Here is a 19,756-nt window from a genome sequence, read left to right as displayed (position 1 = left end):
CTTAAGGAAATAAGCCAAAATACACATTTTCAATTCCAACAGCATTGCTGAATGGTATAAGTCTCTGTTGGCTTAAGTGTTTCTTGGCACAAAATGCTGATTATATATGTCTCAAGGAGACAATCAGCATGTTCATACAAAAGTCTCAATCCCTAAAACACAATAACATGTGGTTGCCACTAAAGATTTGCTGTCGAAATAGATAAGGAAAGTTCTTCTGGATTACGATATGGGGCTTTACACTGAAAAGCTTTGTTTTGCATTAAAAGGTAGTTTGTGGCATTGTGAAGTGATGAAATGGTATGCAGCATAATACAGTTTGAATGGAGAGGAAATACGGTAAGATATAAACTGGTTTGATGGTGTTTTTCCTAGAAACTCAGTAATATTTAACTATCACATGGCTGCCTGGAATTAGTCTGTCCTTTCTGAGGAGGATGTAGTGGTTTTGCAGCTTTTCCAGAAGGGCGCATGTACTGGCACCATGGCCCAGTTGCAGGTGGGGAACTGCTGCTTCTGCACAAGGGGCTGCCTGGGGGCACAGCCCAGTATATTTTGGTGGATCAGAACTTCATATTGAGTTACCACTGTCTTGTGAACTGGTATGACAGTGATAGATTCAAGTGCATCACTTGGTATCTTTCATGTTTGCTAGTCTGAGTTTTATGTCCGTTTTTTCACCTAAGATACTTTCCAAATTTCCTCCTGTTTTGTTACTTAGAACTTCAGCATTTTCCTGTGCACAAGTTTGTGAATGTTAGTGTGACCATCAGCTGGAAACCTCTGTTTGGGCAGGTTTGTTGTATTCCTGTGAGGAGTGTTATGGAGTTGGATGAGGCCATTTAAGAGCAGCTCCAAGTCTCTCAGCAGTTCAGGCCCCAGAAGTGCACCCACAGAGCATCGAGCGAGGAGCCCCCACCTTCTGGGGTGCTTGGCCGGAGGATTCATTTTACCCCTTCTACCAGGGCCTGTGCCAAACCCCTTGTGCTGTTGTGTATTTTTAAGAATGATTTCCAGTGCCTGTTTAAAGGCTTCAGATGGCCGTGAATCCCCTGCTTTTCTAGTTAAGTTGTTAAAATGGTTGTTATTTTGTTATCATTGAGAATTGATGCTGCATAAACTGGTTTGAATTTGACTGGCTTCAGCTTCCAAGCACTGGATCTTGTTACGCCCTTTTCTGCTAGATTAAATACCCATCTGCTCTCTGCATTCTCTTTCCTGTGTAAGTATTCATAGTCTGTGATCAGGTTGCCTCTTAACCTTCTCCTTTATGAACTAAATAGACTGAGCTGTAGTCTCTCCTTCTAAGGCAAGTTTTTCCAGGCGCTCTAATCGCTCTTGTAGCTCTTGTCTGAATCCTTTCCAAGTGTAAGAGGAGGTAGGGAATAAATCAGCTAAACATGGGACTCCCACTTTTGTTTGATTGAGCAGTTTGGTATCACGAATTGTTCCTTCCTATTGAGAAGATTGAGAGGTACATCATGATGAGGAAGGAAAACAAAGCAGCATGTTTCATCTGGCAAATGGAGGGGAATCTGTGTCTCTGTGTCAAGCACTGCTTTTCCAAGCAGCTCTGTCTTCTCAGTCATTAGCAAAAATTCAAGCTAACCCTGTAGTTGCTTTTCCTTATTGGTCCATCTGTCATATATTTCTCAACATGCCCCAGTTTTGAACTCAATGTCCTCCGTCTCATGTCCTCTGACCCTACACAATGTCTGTGGTAAAGTTTTCATATTTGGTTCATATAATTCCAAAACAAGGATTAAAATGACTGTGAGAGGTCCCCAATAGAAGCATCTTGATAATTGCATGGTTTCAAATTTTTTGATTATTTTAAAATAATATATATAATTTGTTACTTTATATATAATGGATGATCAATCTGCTTCTGCTAAACGAGGCACAACTTAGCTGATCTATTCATAGGTCTTTTCTGGCCAAATTCAGGACATGACTATTATATCAATAATAGCCTATTATTTGATATAACTATGAAACAGTGAGCGTCCAATTCCCACTTCCAGATTCACATATTCTAAATAGAAAAATAACTGCCTATAGGCAGACATAGTTATTTCCTCATGCCATGCAATGAAATAATTTTAAAATAGTATTTTTATCATATACTGTTTTTATCAATATGAACAACTAATGTGAATAATTGAAGATCTTAGTGAAGTCTTAATGTTGATTGTATTGCCGGTGGTTTGTTTGTGCTGAGCATTTGGGATTCAATGGAAATATGTTGTAACTATGTTCTGATTTAATGCTGCTCACATTTAAACATGGAACATTCTTAGGATGAAGCTTGAATTATTGAAGAATCAGAACAACTAATCCTTGATAAAATCAGAATACTTAAAAAAGTTTAAGTGAATACTTTGTCCTTCAGATTATATGACCTGAAAATAAAAGTATGCAAAAGGATTTAATAAAACATAGGCTATCCTGCGTGAGAGCTCTCTCAAGGCTTTTCAAGGAGTAAATGGTAACCATTACCAGAGGTAATATACTTCATTTGCTTTCCTAAGAAGCTACTTTGATATTAAGAGAAGCTCCTGAGCTAGAGTTGGAATTTTAACTCCTGTAGGGTATTTCATCTTGCGCCCTGACATGCCAGCAGCTTGTTTGATTCTGAAGTCAGCTCTATTAGTGGCATCAATCTGGCTTTAATAATTTCAGTGTTATTCCTCAATTTTTAATTTTTTAGTTTGTGCAGCTTCAGTAACAATTTTGAGCTGTTATGTGCTTGATTTCAGAGTAGCTGGTGATGGCTCTGCTCAGAGTTTCCCATTAAAAGAAAATCTTACATGTATCAATAATATTTTTCTCTCCCACCACTTTTGCATTTTAAGTGCAGAATTTTTTTGTTGTAAATATGAAGCTGTACTAGCTATTTCTTTTTAGTAACACAGCTGTAGTTGGCTCCCTAGAGCACTTCTCTGAGCAGTTTCCCAAGGGAATAGTAATACATGAGGGTTTTGAGGGTGAAGAGATTCCCCCCCACCCCACTTCTTAATAATGATTCAGTGGAAATATCTGTCTAAAAAGGGTATTATATATCTGGGTCTGTTTGTTTAGAAATAATTTATGTTTCTGTTACAGTGTGTTATTTGATTTGATTTTGATAAATACTCCTTGCAAAATAAGCCATCATTTGAATGCACTAGGACCTGGTTTAGTGTTCTCTGAGGCCTACAGAGCTCCCACTTCATTTTTAAGGGATTTGGTTCTGGTGCATGGAGGGTTAGTTTGTCCCCAAGTCTGTTCAGCTGTGATTGGGATAGAAAGAACAGAAACTGTATGCTGGAATGTGGTCCTTGCCTTTAGGAGATGATGACCCAATAGAACTAGAAACAAGTATATTCTTGCCATTTTTGCAATTTCAATTTTAATGTTGCATAAGAAAATTGTAGACCATTAAACTCATTGCTTCATCTGTGAGGCACTTTTCCCCTCCTTGCTCTGAAACACTGAACCAACAGAAAGGATACCTATTTTCCTCCTGAGTTTCTCAAGCACTTACATGCATAATTTTTACATGATACTTTTCTTTTAAATTTCCCCTCTGGTAGCCTAAGTGGTATGAAGAGTAAGGTGAGGGCATTTAAGGAACTGATGCGGTGTAAACACATCTAAGCCTGTATACTTGCTCTGAATTCTGCTGTAGTTGAACGAAAAAAACCTGCACCAAAGACTCCTCTTTGGTGTTTAGCACCAAGCCTTGTATTGACAAGTGAAGGTTTGAACCCTAAACATAAACGTCACCTCTCCTCCCCTTGGTCTTGGCACTAAGAAATGCCATTGTCTTAATGTGTAAAATTCTTTGGTTTGATACGGCAAGTGAGTTTCATTTCGAGGCAAGATTATAGCTGCTTTTTATTACAGATATGCATTGATCTTGTTTATTTGTAAACATAAAACAGGCTGCAATTTCATCAGGTACCAAAATCCCTTGGGTTTGTTTATTTGAATTTTCTGTATGCAAGGACTGGTAGGTAAATGCATTAAATATTCATATTGGATGCTGGTTTTGTAGGTTAAAGAACCCAAACTATTTGACTTCCATTTTGTCATGGTCAAGTCATGGATAAGAACATTTACTTCCAGTTGAGGAGTGAGGGATTATATTCTGACTAGACTGTTGATTCGTGCTGATCTGTTACTTGGCAGACAGCAGGGATGCTACAATAGTTCACATTTTATGGTACTGCACAAATAATAATGCTGTTTCCAGTTCTCAAAAATTATGATTATTACCCAACTGCTGATGACTGTTCTGTTTTCCTGCTCTTCCCTGGAAAGCTCTTTCTTGCTGCCATAGCTCTCTGCATGCTCCCATGCAATCCTGCTGCTCTCCAGTAGGTTTCTGTCAGTGTTTGCTGGATTAGCAGGATAATTTGCTTTCCTGGCATGTTTTGCTTGTCCATAAGGACAGCCTGCTTGAAAGAAGAGAGCCCTAACTTGGTGCATCAAGGTGCAGAAACTACTAACTATCATTAGTTCTGAGTTCGAACCTCCTGGCGCTGAACTGCGCGGTCTTCAGGAACAGAAAGATTGATGTGTCTCTTGCTGGTTTAACATGCCAGCCCAGCCTGCTTCCAAACTGAGTTGTAGCATTATTATCCTTCAGTGACAGATATGTGCAGTGATGGTGATCTTTGACCTGCATAAAATAAGTCAAAGGAACAAAGCAAAACTTCAAAGACAATGAGTGCATCCAACAGTTTCAAGCTTATGAGAACAATACTCTGTTAGCGTGAGTATTGCAGAGATCTAATCATTTCATCTGTACCTCAGCACGTTTTTGTAATTAGAAATCAGACAGTCATTTTTAATTTCAGAGGTAGAACTTCGTTCTCTCCCTTTTCTTTGTTTTATTTTTTTCTCAGCAATCAGTCCTATGCTTTGGTTTTCCTTTTAACATTTTGCATATCACATACTCTGATTTATCACAAAAATGTATGTTGCACATGCAACTAGTAAAGAGCACTTATGATCCTGTTTTTGACAGAACAAGTCATTTGAGCCAGCTGCAGTAAAATTTTCCTGATTTGGACTAATGAGCAGGAGGCTGATTGCAAATTCGAGAATTTTCTGATGTAGAGAGCCAGGAAACAGCTATAAAACACAGAACAAATGCACCCTATAATGTACTTTGTTCATTTATTTTATACCATAAGGATAGTTTTGTTTTAATTATTTATGGTAATAAACTTGCGAGTAAGGCGTTCTGCTATATTTTGTAATGATAATGAAACTTGAGTGATGCAAGGCCTCTCCACAGCATCCCAACATCACACGTGTCTTGCAAACAGATTAAGGACTTGGTCATATGCTCTGTTAGGAATTTTTTAGTTATTTAAGTAGAGGTTGAAAGCTTGTTTTCTCTTTCTCTCCCATCTTTTTCTGCCCTTCAAGTTAAAAAAGTAGCCTAATGCTGTTTCATCAATCAGAAATACACACTGCTAGAAAGAAGCTCTTAATTAAGGCTCAGTATCCTGAACCTTTTAATGTACAAGAGCTCGTCAAAAGCATCTTAAGGAACATTTCCAAACATTCTCTGCAAAGTTATAGTGAGCACACAAATTTGCCCACTGGCTGCTTTTATTATCATGCTCAGGGTAAAAAGGAGGTATCAGAAATACAATTGAAAAACAACCTTTGTAAGTCACCTGTAAAATCTTTATGTGCAAGTTATGGCAGGTGCGACTCAGACTCTACAGTAGTTCATTTCTAGTGGCATGACTTCTTTCCTCTCACTGGTGATCTATTTACGCAAAAGATATTGAAGCAAAAGGCATTTTGGGGGGGAATTAATGATCATCTGGGAGAAGTTGATAACCTGAAGTACAAGTGAGGGCCATTTACTGATTTTTTTTCTTTTCACTGTTTTTTGATTGATTGTGTGATTTTATTTTGTTTTTAGAATAGAGATGAAGAGCAGTACCTGTTTGTTGTCTGCATGTTTAACAATGTTTAAATATGTCTTTATATTTAATCTATTTTAACTTGATAGATTGATGACACGCTGTGCAGTGCTTAAGAACTTGACAAATGTTTGAATTAATACCTCACTACTAACCAGTCAGAGTACTTTTACATTTGTTAGCATTTTATTAATTTGATGCTTGTTAACCTCATGAGTGCTAAAATTGAAGTCTTACTTTGCTGCTGGTGGTGGCTGTGGTGGTATTACAACTAGAAAGAGGCAAACACTCCAAGTAGCGTATTTATGGCATCGTTCACTTCAGCTTTAAACCCTTACATGATACAAGGAGGGTATATTTTCTGGTAGGTATTGCAAATAGAGATACTGTAATATAGAAATAATGTAACTCTTTACCATTAAAAGGGAGCGTTAATTGAGTTGTAGGTAACAGGATTAAGGCATAGGCGATGGGAAGTGGTTCCACTCTTGCTGCTGCCGCTGTGGCCATGAGCAAGTCCTTTAATCTCTCCAAGCCTATGTTTCTCAATGCATGTTGCTAATGGCAATTAACTGCTTAACTAGTGTTTGCAAATTGTTCTAAATTAGCAGCTGTCAGAAGAGCCTTTGTTACCAAATTTCTGAATATTAGCAATAGAAAAAAATGTGGGATTTATCTGATGGATCACAGGTTCCCATCATTTGGTGTGACAGTCCTAGTTTCTCCCTTTGCCTGATGATTTCTGTCAGCATTATGAGATGCAGGCCTGTAAAATGTTAAATGTTTTAGATCAGATCTGACTACAAAATCCTATTTAGACTAATACTCTCTGATTGTGCTGTAATCCAGTGAATTAACAGGATGATTTTAAAAAAGTAGACAAGCTATATTTTATTGAAGGAAATGCTTAACCAGAATCTGTATGGAACTGAGGAATACAGTTGGTATAGTTGCCTCAAGAGTCTTCATCCTTGATGAGTTGACGTGACAGAAACCCATGAGAACAGTAAGTATTGATAGATCTGTTATCTATAAGGGCAACTGAGGTATGGAGGAACCAAAAAACTATTTCTGTTCAGGTTGTGAAATGCTGACACAGAGGAGAAAAGAATCCAAGGAGTCATGTGAGCAGATGCTTTTATATTTATAGAGTATATTCCTCCTGATATTAATTTGGTACAGTACCAGTTAAAAGAACATAAAGCTGTAGTTCTGTCTTCTGACTGCTGCTTAATGTGTTTAATATCTGGTCAGCAATGGTGAAGAGATCCACACGGCCATGGCCAGTTGACCTCCTTGGAGATGAAATGATTAATTAAAATGCTTAAATCATGAAAAAAGTCAAGGTAGATGTGAAATATGGCTATACATGTGTGCATTGCCATCGAGGCTGTTAGTGCTGGGCTCTGCTCTCCTGGCTGTGGTGCCCAGAATCCACTCCTGGCCATATCCCACCAATCCCAGGGCCCTTGGCTGGCGGCTCCCAGTGCACAGCGAGGCAGCTGGCCAAGGAGATGGGCTCCCTTAGAGGAAGGGGTGAATTTTCTGCTTGGTGTTTAACTTAACCTTAGGCTCATGTTTTCCTGCTCCTTCCCTTGGCTCTTTTTAGGGCATGTTGCCCAATGTGGACATTGTGGCTCAGGAGTGCAGGCTGGATCTGCCACGAGCTTTGGTTTTGTCTTTCAGAATTGTCTGAACCATAGGTGGGTGTTATGTGGCTATAAAATCCTCTCTGTAGGATTGTTTGCTTGAGCAGATGTTACATTGGCTTTAGAGCTGTAATTATTCTTTATTTATGTCTGGTTGCTTGAAACTGGCATTTAAAGAATGACAAGTTTTTGGGTAATACAGAAATGCAGGGGGTTGAATTACATACACAGTGTGTTAAATTAGAATGAGGAGAATAATCCCCATTGTAAAAAGGAGAGAATCCTTCCTAGACCAATAGAAATACATACTTTTTTTAGGCTTTCAGTGTAGCAATGCAAGACTTTCAAGTGGAAAATTGTTAATTTACTATAATAAATTGAAATGTGAAAAAACCAAATATTTAGTTAATTGCTTCATAAATCTGTCTATCAGTGAAATTAAATTGATAAACAGTTCTTTAAAATTAATTTCGACAAGGCAATGTGTAGATTTTATTTTATTTAAAGCCTGTTAGGTGTTTGTATGAAAGAAAACATAAATTTAAAGGGTGTGTGTGACAAAGCACACATTTCCTAACATGAGTTCTGAGGTTTTAATACATTTGGCATAATGAGGAGAAGTCAATATTAGTTACTTTCAACGGCAATACCAGTTGAAAAGTGGAAGTGCATCATATTTTTTTGATTGTATCATGTTGCTTTGCTTTACTCAGAGTCCTTTTGCTGCTGGGGTCAGAGGACTATGGACATGATGCTTGAAGGTCACATGTGGTTTTGGGCTGGTGCCAGGGCTGAAAGTTCTTCAGGAGGCTGAGGGGAAGTTGTGCTCTTTCAGCAGGACTATGAAGCTTCTTTCTGGTCAGTGCCGGGGTGGGAGTACCTGGTGAGAGGACGAGCTTGGTGTTTTATGGCACTGGGCCTATGTTGCCTTCACAGCCACAACTTTTCCCATTTTTGTGCCTGCTGTAGTAGCACTTGCTATGAAAGGAGGTGGGAAGCTGAGTGCTCTTGTACTTTAATCACCTAATGACATTATGCCCTGTGCAGTATCAGTTTGTCAAATAAGTGGGGCACTACACAAAATTAAATAATTTGATATACTCCATCCTTCCAGCAAATGTAATAAGAACATCCTTTCTGACCTCTCCCAGTGACATTCAGCAGGAGAAAACTTGTCTTGTGGTGTATGACCCAGTGTTCTGGAAATGCACATAAAGATAATTCCTCCCTGCTATATGGTGTTGTTATGTAGTCTTAAATTTCAACTTGATGGTTGTCGTCTTAGAGCTTAGAGGTGGATGAATGGTTGCAAGTTACAGCTGGTCTTATGGTAAAGTTTAATGTCTGAGAGCTGGGATTCCTCACCTTTCTTCCCTCAGCCATCTCTTCTTGAATGACTGCCATCAACTCCTGTAAACTTTCATCCCTTCCGTTGTTTTGCTTGACAGTAGTTGCTCCTTGCCAGAAGTGTAATCGGGCATGGCTTGATCTGTTTTGTAAAGGGCTTTGGGGTCCCCCAAGGAAACCAGCTAGAGGGACAAAATATTAGTGATAACAGTGACCTGTAAGACTTCAGAGGAAGGAGGCTGCAAACACATTTTCATTTAACTTTAATAATACTTTAATAATCAAAAGAAGAAATGTAATGTTTAATATTTAAACAAAATTGCATTCCTTTTCTTCTCATGTTAAGTGAATATTAAAGCAGGCTGGAAGCTAGTTTACATATTTTTACACTAGACTATTTTATTATTAAATACTGAAATGTGGTGGAGTTGGCCAGCCTCCAATGAATATGATTCAACTTACATTGCATTTTAATATGTGCATGTTACATAGTATAATATTTCTATTAGACAAATGGTTGATGGTAGAGAAATAAAAAAAAGATGCACTTTTGTTAAATAACACATTGTGTTCATGTTATGAAAATAAGTGATATTCATTTGCTGATTGACAGCAGAAGAGACAAAAATAGAAAGGCTTTTGGAGTGCAAATGACTGTTATTCAGGATGCAGTAACCCATGTCTGGTCTTGAAAGTACAGGGTATCGTTAGTGTTGGGGAATGTGCGCCTGAGATTCTCCAGAGACTGAACAGGAGCTTCCTCTCTCTTTGCCTGTAGTAAGGTGTTGGTGCCCCCCAAAAGTGCATGTGACTTCATTTCTCACATATTCAATGCAATGCCATCTTTTGAAACCTGTGAGGTTTTCAGATGTGATATGAGCAGTAAACCTAGTTTAAGGCAGTAACTTCAGATGAGTTGTGAAACTCCTTGACACAGAGTATTGAGAGCATTCTTTGGAGAAAAGTCTTCTAGAGATGTTAAATATATATATATTCCAGCTCCTTTGTACTTAACACAGTTCCATGTGCCTAAGTTTTTTCAGGGCAATGGCAGTATTTTGGGTTTTCCCCTGTTTCTGGGGACTTTTCTGGGTGCTTGCCTGTTGTCAGAGGCAGGATGGATTAAACAGAGCTTTGGTCTGACCTTCTTCTGGGAGTTTGGCCCTAAGTGGCCCTGTTTTCTTCATTGATATTTCTTTTCTTCACGATATTTCAGTCATTCGTGAAGTCAGTTGTACGTGTGAGATTTCAAACACATTCAAAACATAATTGGGGAAACAGATACAGTTTCTGTTTGGCTCTGGGCATTGCAATACTGGGATAATATTTTGCATCACACCCACCTTAAAAATTCAAGTAATTTCAGACACGAGGTTGTAGTTTTAGCCAGTCTAAATAGCGTTTTATTATGATTTTCCTCTGTCTAAAGAAATATTTTACAATATAAGTGCTCATGTTTAGCTTTCAAATCCCAGGGCATATTTCAAACTTGTGTAGCACCTACATGCCATATCCCTAATTGCAGAGCATTCCCATGTCGACTTAAATTTAAGGGTGTTGTTTTTTCAAGGATCATGGTACATTTGGTTTACTTTTTCTCAGTGACAAGGTCTGCTGCCTGGTGTGCCTGGTGTGTGTGTGTGTGTTTGAGTGCTGACTGTGGGATAGGGGTAAATTTCATTATTCCTGTCAGCTGGTTGAGATGTCATATACAATGTAAAACCTCACTAAAAAGATATAAATATATATAAATAAATAAATAAATAAATCACTCTTTAGCTCAAGGTCATAATGACCTATGGGATAGATTAGGCAACTTATTTGGTATATCTCTTGATTTTTTTTTTTCATTTTAAGAAAGTCTTAGATTTCATTTAATTTACCTTTGCCAACCAGGAAATCTCTGCAGTCAATAGCAACATCTTATAAGTAATGACTGTAGAAGTTCTGCAGCTCTGGCTTGTACTTAAGACTTTTTAAACTCTCTTGGCAGTGGATAAAAAATTTCTGTTAGCATGAGGAATATAACTGTAAAGCTCCTTTATACCAAGAAGTTGCTGTGGCTTAGAGCTGGCTGTGTTATGAGACCTGGCTTTTTTGTCGCTATTAAATGGCTAGGTCCCATCCAGCCCTCATTGAATTCACTGGGAAATTTGCCAGTAGCATCAGTTGAACTATACCCTTAGAGAGGATGTAAACCCCAGCAATGCTGATGAACTTTGTGCTGGTTTGGTTAAATTACTTTGTCATACTTTATGCTCTGTTTATAAATGAGGAATAAACATTAGATGTTTGCTGTAGACATGAACCGTATTTGTTATAGATTATGTTCCTCACTGGAACCCAATGATGATGGTAATCCATTGACCTGCTGACTCTGAATCTATTTAGGAAAAACAAGCACAAAATATTATTATTCTTTTCTAAGCTGTGTGTAACAGGCACCTTGTTGCTTTGAGGCTTTTTCAGGTCTAGTGGAAGAAGGATTAAAATTTGGAGTCTGAAACGTTCTAAGTTCTTTCCAAGCTTATGAGCATTAAGTCTTACGAAGCTACAAGATCATTGCATCTCCTGAAAATTGCAGGTGCCCAAGATGAGGATTATATTTCACAACAGCACTGAAAAAGGGATACATGTATACATGAATTTGAAATGTGAGCACCTTGCATTTATTTGATCGTCTCTGTCCATTCCAGTAGATGCTACTGCAACACATTGAGACAATTATATAGGGTTTCACCTGAGAGAAGAATAATTTATTTAAAAGATAATTTTCTTAGCCAGACAGTGTCCTAAATAATAAGCAATTAAATGATATTAGACTTACAGGGCTATTTTTCTGTGCACTGAAGTCTCTGAATCAGTCTTTATATGTGCACTGCACACAGAGACCTGTGTGAACTTCTTCAGTCTAAAATTGATGAATGAAATAGTCATCCTACTGAATTTTTAATTTTCCTGTGGTAGTATTCTTCAGCACATGTGAAGTTTAAGAACATGTGGTTAAATAGCTGCACAGCATGGGAAAAATACTCAAGGGAGTAGAGGTGCCTGTTAGTAAATGAATGCATTTATTAGAGCTGTAGGAGCCCACAGAACCATTTCTGTGATGAAATACTCAAGCAGTTGTTTCTGCTGATTCGTCTGTACTCAAAAGGTGTTAATCAGTGATTGTTTTGTGACTTTTTTTAAAAGACCAGATTTGTACTCTGTCAATTCCGCCATCCATTGCGTATCATTGCCAAAATTTGAAGCAAATACAAATGTGTGGACTGACAGGTGGCCCAGGAAGGTTTTGAGTGGCAATATTAAAGAAAAAAATTGAATTATACATATGAAAAAAGATAAAAGTAGAATTCCGGAGTGTTTTTCAGCACAGATGTAAGAATGCAATCTGTACGTGTTAGCTGATAAGAAGTTAAAGATTTTGAGTTTCCATATGTTAAAATACATTTCAATCTTTGAAAACGGTACGTGTACAAAACCTACACATCTTCAAGAAAGGTCTCACCATTTGAGGTGTTCAAGTGAAGGAAAAACAGACTATAGCAAGCACTGTCAGAAGATTTTTAATTGCATCAAATTAGTGTTATGTCTTGGGAGTAATATATGTAAAATACACTTTGTAGCACTACTAAGCCACAGTTGCTATTGATGTGTATAAAGAATGATGCACAGCATGCAACTAAACACAACTATGTTTATCTGTAGCACATTAATACGCAGAGTGCTGGTGCTGATAGGCATGTGAAGTATGATGGCAGCTAGGAAGTCGTCAGGAGATATTCTGTGAAATATAGTATATACTTTGGCAAAGGCTTCATTGCCATCACTGAATTCTGAAGGTGCTCCAAATCCCAGGAGATATAAAAATTAAGAAAACAAACAAAACCATTTAAAACCTGTCATGTCCTGTTAAACTCAGATAAGCAATGAAATTCAGAGTTTAGGTTGAACCTCCTTTCCTACTTAGCCCCCTTGTAGTAATCAGTCCCCTTACAGTCACAGCACATTACCCATCTAATAAGGCTTTTTAATCCAGCTCCAGTGTCCTGAATGTAATTCATTTGATGCAAAAATTTCACATTTATTTTTGCTACATTTTATCTCTGGTTTATTGCAAGTCATAGCTAGAATACTGGCTTCCAGGTGTTTCTGGGAAGTTGATATAAACACCTTAATAAGCATTCATTTATTTAAAGAAAAAAATTACAATAAAAATAACCCCACAATGTTATCCTAACTAGCTCTTTTATTTATGAATCAGAACTTTACTCTTAGAAATACCACATGTTGGAAAGCTATTTATATGTCTGATGTTCTAAGGACTGTTTGTCTTTTAAAGTCCTTCTGAAGCTGTGTTTATAAACATTTTTCTCTTTGGTTTTCTTTTCCCCCCTCTTTTTCCTTCAGTTTTGCTTTTGTTTCTCATACTGCAAATTTGAACTGACAAGAACACTGTAATAGGACTCCAAAACATACCTTGAACACACATTGTTAAGCAAATTACAATTGCTGATGTCATTTACACGTGTTGCCTTTCAAAGGATGAACATGTTCATTTAATTTGCTTTTTAAATATCCATAACAGTGTCCCCAAGCATTTTAATAAAACAGAAACAGTTAATTATTGCCAAATAAGGGTACCCAAATATAGTGTTCTACAGATTGCATTTAAATGTATCTGACAGCACTTCTCTCTCAAAGAGAAAATTGTGTAAATTGCCAGTTATATTTTTTAATAAATAAATCTTGACTCTATTTCTCTTTCTTCCCCGCCATACTGCAATACTGTTCAACAGCCATACTTTCAGTGGGACCATTTCTATTACAGAGTGATTGAGCTCTGATTTACACATCAATTACCCAACTTCATGGAGATTTTCATGCTCCCCTAGCTGACATCAATGAAGCATAACTGCGTAAGCGCTTTATTTCATCCCAGTTTTTGATAACTCAGACTGATAACTAATCATATTGAAAGACAATGTGCTATGATACAGGAAACAATAAATGCTCCCCTTTGAAACCTCATCTATTCTTTATATGCTTACTTTTCAGGAGCTTATCTCTGACATCCATTCCCCCAGAATCGTTCCTTCCAAATTCATGTTGAGGAAAGGTTTGGGGCTACATTATGCCAAAAAGAGGAGAAAATTGTTTTCCAGGTACTTGCTGTGGGTGGGAATAACTAAAAAGAGTGAAGAATATGACAAATACAAGCCAAACCCTTAGCCTCCTAGCTTACATTTCCATAATTTGCCCAGGGATCTCTTGGGTGTTATTTTCTTCAGAGGCTTTAATCTTCTGTATTCTCTATTAAATGTGCTACAGGAATGGCATTGTTTTTAATGCAAATTGTGAAGAGATTTAGCTCCTGTGGATAGATAACCAGTGACCATCTGAAGTGTTTCTCTGCAGAACTGTTGAACATCAAAGACAGAATATTCTATATTTTAAAATAAATCATTCATCTTGAAGTGCAGTGATAGATATGTTCTGTGCTTGATACTTTCCATAACTATTCATGCTATGAAGATGACAACATTAAAGTAAATGTTAAATATGAAAGATACTGAGAAGTTGTAAAGCTGTTCTATCATGGCTTGATCTGTCTCTGTCAAGTAGGAAAATTACCAGGACAGAGATGCAAATTCAGTGGTGATAAACAGAGGAAGAAGAATTTTGCTATTTTAAGTATGATAATGCTTGTGTTGTTTATCATTAAGTGAAACAAAGACTTTGGATCCGCAGGGAAGATACGTTAAGTTGGCCATATTTCTACTTAAAGATCAGATTTTGAAATTCCTCTCATTTACTGAATACATTTTAACACCTGCAATGAAATCTAAGTCCTGAGGCTGCTTTTTCATTTTTCTTTTTCATTTGGAATAAATGTATTGAAATACCAGAGTTTATCCTGGGAGAAGCTGAATAGATGAAGGAAACACAATGTTGTGGCACTCTGCTTTTACATGAAATCGGTGAACTTATGGTGAGACATCTTATGTAAAGGTGAATTCCTGTTGTAATGTAGTTGTTTGTTTTATTACCAGGTTAAATGCTTTTTATCTTATGCTTCTAGCTCACACTGAAAAAGAATTGCCCTGGTCTGGGCATGCAAGCATGTGTTTTAACCATGGGGGAAATTCTCATTGTCTTGAGTTGAATTTCTCATGTAAGAAATATATTCATGAGTGGGTTTTGATTTGGCATATTTAATAGCTTGTACAAGCATGAGAGGAAGTCCAGTTTCTGGGTTTACTTCTCCAACTTCCTGAGTGCTTGTGGGCGAAGTAAAACCTATGAAGAAACAACCTTGGGAAAGGACTTTCAGTTCTCAAATTCGCATCATTTTATATCCACTGTGTCTTAGTCCAGAAGCTTGTGTTTATTTCTTGTTTCCAAAAATGACAAACATTTCAGTTGGAGAACTTCCTTCATCATTTGGGCATATCTGATACTTTAAGGAGGGGAGGGTGTAGAACTAGTACAGGGGAATGTTTGATTTGATCATAGTGTGCATTTTTGTGAATTGAGACATATTATTGAGAACAGCAGCTACTTCTTCCCTAACGTGTGGATAAATGCTGTTTTTCTTGAATGTCATTCATTGATCCTCGTGGATGTAGTCTGTCACTGCTATAAGGCCTCTCTGCTCCAGCTTTTTTATTGATTCTTTCTCTATTGGGCTTTTGTTTTGACTGAATCAACAGAACAGTGTTCTGTTCTCATTCATGATTTGTCTGCAACATTAGGTGTTTGATCATTTTTCTCTCTTCTACTTCTTAATATCACAGACTACTCCTTGCAGTGGAGTAAACTTGTCTGGTCTGACTTCTTCTCCTGTCTTTAAAGGTTCTTGTCTGGCTTGTCTAGTCTCTTAGTTCTTTGGGAGGTGACTTCTGTGACTTCAGTTAGCAAAACTTTGAAAACAAACCCCAAATGCTAAGTCTCAGCCTTTAGATGTTGGTCTCATTTCATCAACTTTCCTTTATCTCTTCGCTCTAACCTCTTACTTTAATGCAGTCTGTCCTAAAAGGTTTTTTCTTTTTCCTCCATATCCTTTGCCCCACATCCTTTCACTTTCACCACAGATGTTTTACTGTCCTTTCCAGTGCCCCAAATTTTATTCTCCTTCTTGTTCTCCTTTTTTTGTAGCCAGTGCTTGTCTAACTTTTATCTCTTATCACCAGATCCACATTTTTAGCTTCCAGTCCAAAACCTGTCTGTTTGTTATCCTTTGCCTTGATATAACCTCCTTCTGCCTCAGCCACCTTCTCCCCTTCTCAGTTATCTGGAGGTTGAGATTGATCTGGACTGTCCCCGCAAGCCCCCCTGGGCTGCACCGAGGGTGAAGGTGCAGCTCCACAGTCTCACTGTCACTGCAGACTCACAGGGGCTGAGCACCTGGGCTGTCACAGTGCATCAGCTCAGCACTGCCCTTAGGCTGTCTAAGGATGACAAATGGATGTCTGCTGCTCTGATTGTAAAGAAGTATCAAGTGCTGCTATTCAAAATGCATTTGTAGCTTGCCCCAGTGTTAAACATACCAAAATAATAACAGAGTTGTAGTTGCTGTTTTTTGTGCTGTATGCAGCACATTGGTAATTTTTAGATCAGTGGTCTCATGTGTCCTTGTACCATTCATACTGCTCACCATTCCTGGTCTTCTCAGATTTATGTACAGACTTGCCCATTCAAATTCAGTTATTAATCTAATAAGTGGTAACAAAACAATAGAGCTCATGTATTTAAACTGCATTGTCACTTAATAGTTGTGTCTAGGGAACTGGCCCTCTCGGATACAATGAACATTGTGGCCTATGGCTGTTTCCTTCTAAATCTTTCTTTAAAAATGTTTGCAGAAGTCTGTGTTGTGATATTCTGCTTTCCTGGCTTTAGAGGACACATGAGGTATTTCTCATACTAGCGAGACAGACTGAACTCTGGTGTTCCTCATGGTATCTGACCATAGTTTTCACTGACACCTTCCCCACTAATCACATATCTGCATTTCACAGAACATTAGTTAAGCTAAAAATTAAACACAAGTCCCAGAGATTGCATTGTGCCTGCATTAAGAGTTTCTGGAGAGCATCCCATTAAGTTCGCAGTGCAATGCAGCTTTAAGATCTAATCATCATCCTTCTTTGGATTACAAGGAACCCAAATAAATTGTTATCCTAATCTGTGTATGATCTTACAATATTTGACTTCCCATAGGCACAATCAGCACCCTGTCAAGTGTTCCTGTAGTAAAAGTACATTTACAGAGAAATAAGCCAAGTAATGGACCTGACAGGATGAGCAACCACTTCCTTTTGCAGAGATACTTTGTACACTTAAGAGTGCCCTGTGCCTGTGTCAGTGGAAAGTTCAAAATGAAACTATTTTTTTTTCTGAATGTTTTTTGGCTTTTTTGTTTGTTCTCACAAAAGAGTGTATGATAGAGGGATTTGGATTGATGCAGAGGCAGCAATTCGCTTAGTGCTTTGCTTGTGTTAGAACATGGATTCTCACAGTTTGGTTGTCTGTAAACAATGTTGGGGTCCAGGGCTTGAGGTGCACCTTTGCATTCACCCCTTGGGTGCATGGAATAGATAACATTCATAAATGCATTAAAAGAGAAATACCTCAGTGTGTAGTGTTGGGAAATACTGTATTTTCAACCTTTTGCTGTTAACATTGTAAATACTGTGTTAGCTTAAGTTAATGTCTTTTAAAGTGATTATGCTACTTTGAATTGTGCCACTGCTGTTTTCATAATTTTTGAATTTGTGGTTTTGTAATGTGTTATAAAACACTATCTAAATAGTCTTAGGGATCTGCTGCTTTTTCTCAGATAGGATATGGCACAATGCCTCACTCGGTTCCCTGTTTATGCTTGTTACCAGAGCTGGTTTTTAGGTAACAAAATGCTGGAACCTCACATGAAGGGGGAAATGTGTTTGGTGCTGTAATCTGTGATCTCTGTGTTCCGTGGCCACATTGTTTGATTTGAAATGGGCCCAGGATTTCACCCTGAAATCCCAGGCCATGGAAGCCATTGAGAAGCTGTCAAACACAGCTCCAACTTTCATGAATAATTCTTTCTAAAGTGAACACTGGCGGTGCCTGGGATAGGACTGCTCCTGTAAGCAAAGATTACTTATGCAGGATATAAAATCTTGCCCAGACTAGATCCACAAGACTGGGTTTATCCCTTCATAATCTGATGTTGCTGCAAGAGTCACACAGTCTGTGGGTCAAACTGCCGAAGAAATCCCTGGAAAGATCTCCCTTGACGGGTAAATACAATGTGTTCCTCCTGCTCCCGGGCTGGATTATTTCTGGGTTAAACCAACTCCCTACTCCAACAAAGTTGTGGGGAGGAGTCTTGTCCTCATCTTTGGGTACCAATTTGAGAAATAGCTTGAACTGATTTATTCCCATACTTGTGGATTATAATCTGGATTTAGGATATGAAAGGAAAGGATGTTTTTGCCCCTCTTCATCTTTGAGCAAACAGATTGCAACATTGTGTCAACAGTGTGGTCACACATTGAAGAGTAAAGTGACTGTTCTTACAACAATTTCCCTTCTGTCTCTCTCAGGAAACCAGCAAACAGTGCTATACCTTCTGCAAAAATACCAGGATTGATTATAACAATGTTCTGAAGCTTGCTGTTGGTGTTAGTCATGTCAGTGCGTCAGGAACTGTTAAAAATAAATAAACTAAATAAAACTAAATGTGGCATGTTTTCATCCTTCTAACTTGTAGAAGGAAAATGTGGATGGAATTCATTCAGCTCAGCCTATGTATGTGGCTTTGCATTCAGTTTACAGGCCATAATCAGGCCTTATTCAATCCAAGTCTGAGTGGTCTTGAATTGCTTAAATCAATTAATAAGTCATATTTTTTTATTTAGGGATTGCGGTGTGGCATGTCTTTCCTTTTTTCTTTCCTTGCTTTTACAGAAACAAGTATGTGAGTGTAAGGATACATGGAGTCATCAGGCAACAGACATATGGTTGCCTGTGCTCTCTGCAGGGCTTGCAGGTTCAAACACAACCTGCCTGAATCATAAGAACTTTAATTGAGTAGATAAAGAGGTCCTCATAATTATAAACTGCAGTAGGTATAACAAGAGGCTAAATACATAGCTGTGGTTTTAATTAGCTGGTGCTTCAAATTAGTAATTGTGGTTTCACTCAGAAATCAGTGACTTTATACACTGTTAAAGCCTCATCACTGTGCAGTTCATTCCTCATTATATCTCTCGGTGTGAAGCTTTCAATACAACATCACGCTGAGCTAAAAAGGCAAAAGTTGTAGATATTTGGTTATCTTCCAAGTGCAGTGGAGCTCTATGGAGATTTAATTCATTCTTGCCAGAGATAGGAGAATTAACTGTTCTTTGTTACAGCTGTAATATGTATGTTTGTATGGAAGCATTTGTACATAGCGGCAGTGTGTGGTTGTGTGCATGCATGTCCAGGATCTATCAGGGACATACTGCTTACTGCAGATAACATCAGGGTATATACCAATTCTGCTATTCAAATTGTCATCTGGAATTTGGTAGCTAATTAGCTGACACGAAACAGAGCCAAAAGCCTCATAACAAATCAAACACGGGTTGAAAGCACAGAAGTGTCCCTTAATGCTTGTCACATGAGAGGCTGTCAGTGCAAGTTGAAGCATGCATCTTTTGCTTTACTCTTTCCTTTCCTATTTTTCTGTCTCCTTCAGGGTTTTAATTATATCTTTTCCCTCAGAGAAGCAGGAGGTGGTTTGTAATCCAAAAGACCAAAGTACTTCAGTGCTATTCAGGGGAGAAGTGAATG

The 19,756-nt window shown here is 38.0% G+C and overlaps 1 protein-coding gene across 6 annotated transcripts in view; it reads left to right on the top strand.

Annotated features, from left to right (window-relative positions):
* AFF2 (ALF transcription elongation factor 2) overlaps window positions 1-19,756 on the top strand; it is a 334,844-nt gene that overhangs the window by 65,261 nt on the left and 249,827 nt on the right. The gene's annotated exons all lie outside the window — the stretch shown is intronic.

This window comes from Pithys albifrons, chromosome 14 (genome assembly GCF_047495875.1).
Source record: "Pithys albifrons albifrons isolate INPA30051 chromosome 14, PitAlb_v1, whole genome shotgun sequence".
Classification (NCBI taxonomy): domain Eukaryota; kingdom Metazoa; phylum Chordata; class Aves; order Passeriformes; family Thamnophilidae; genus Pithys; species Pithys albifrons.
The sequence above is the reverse complement of the archived record's forward strand: the minus strand, read 5'-3'. Positions and strand labels throughout refer to the sequence as shown.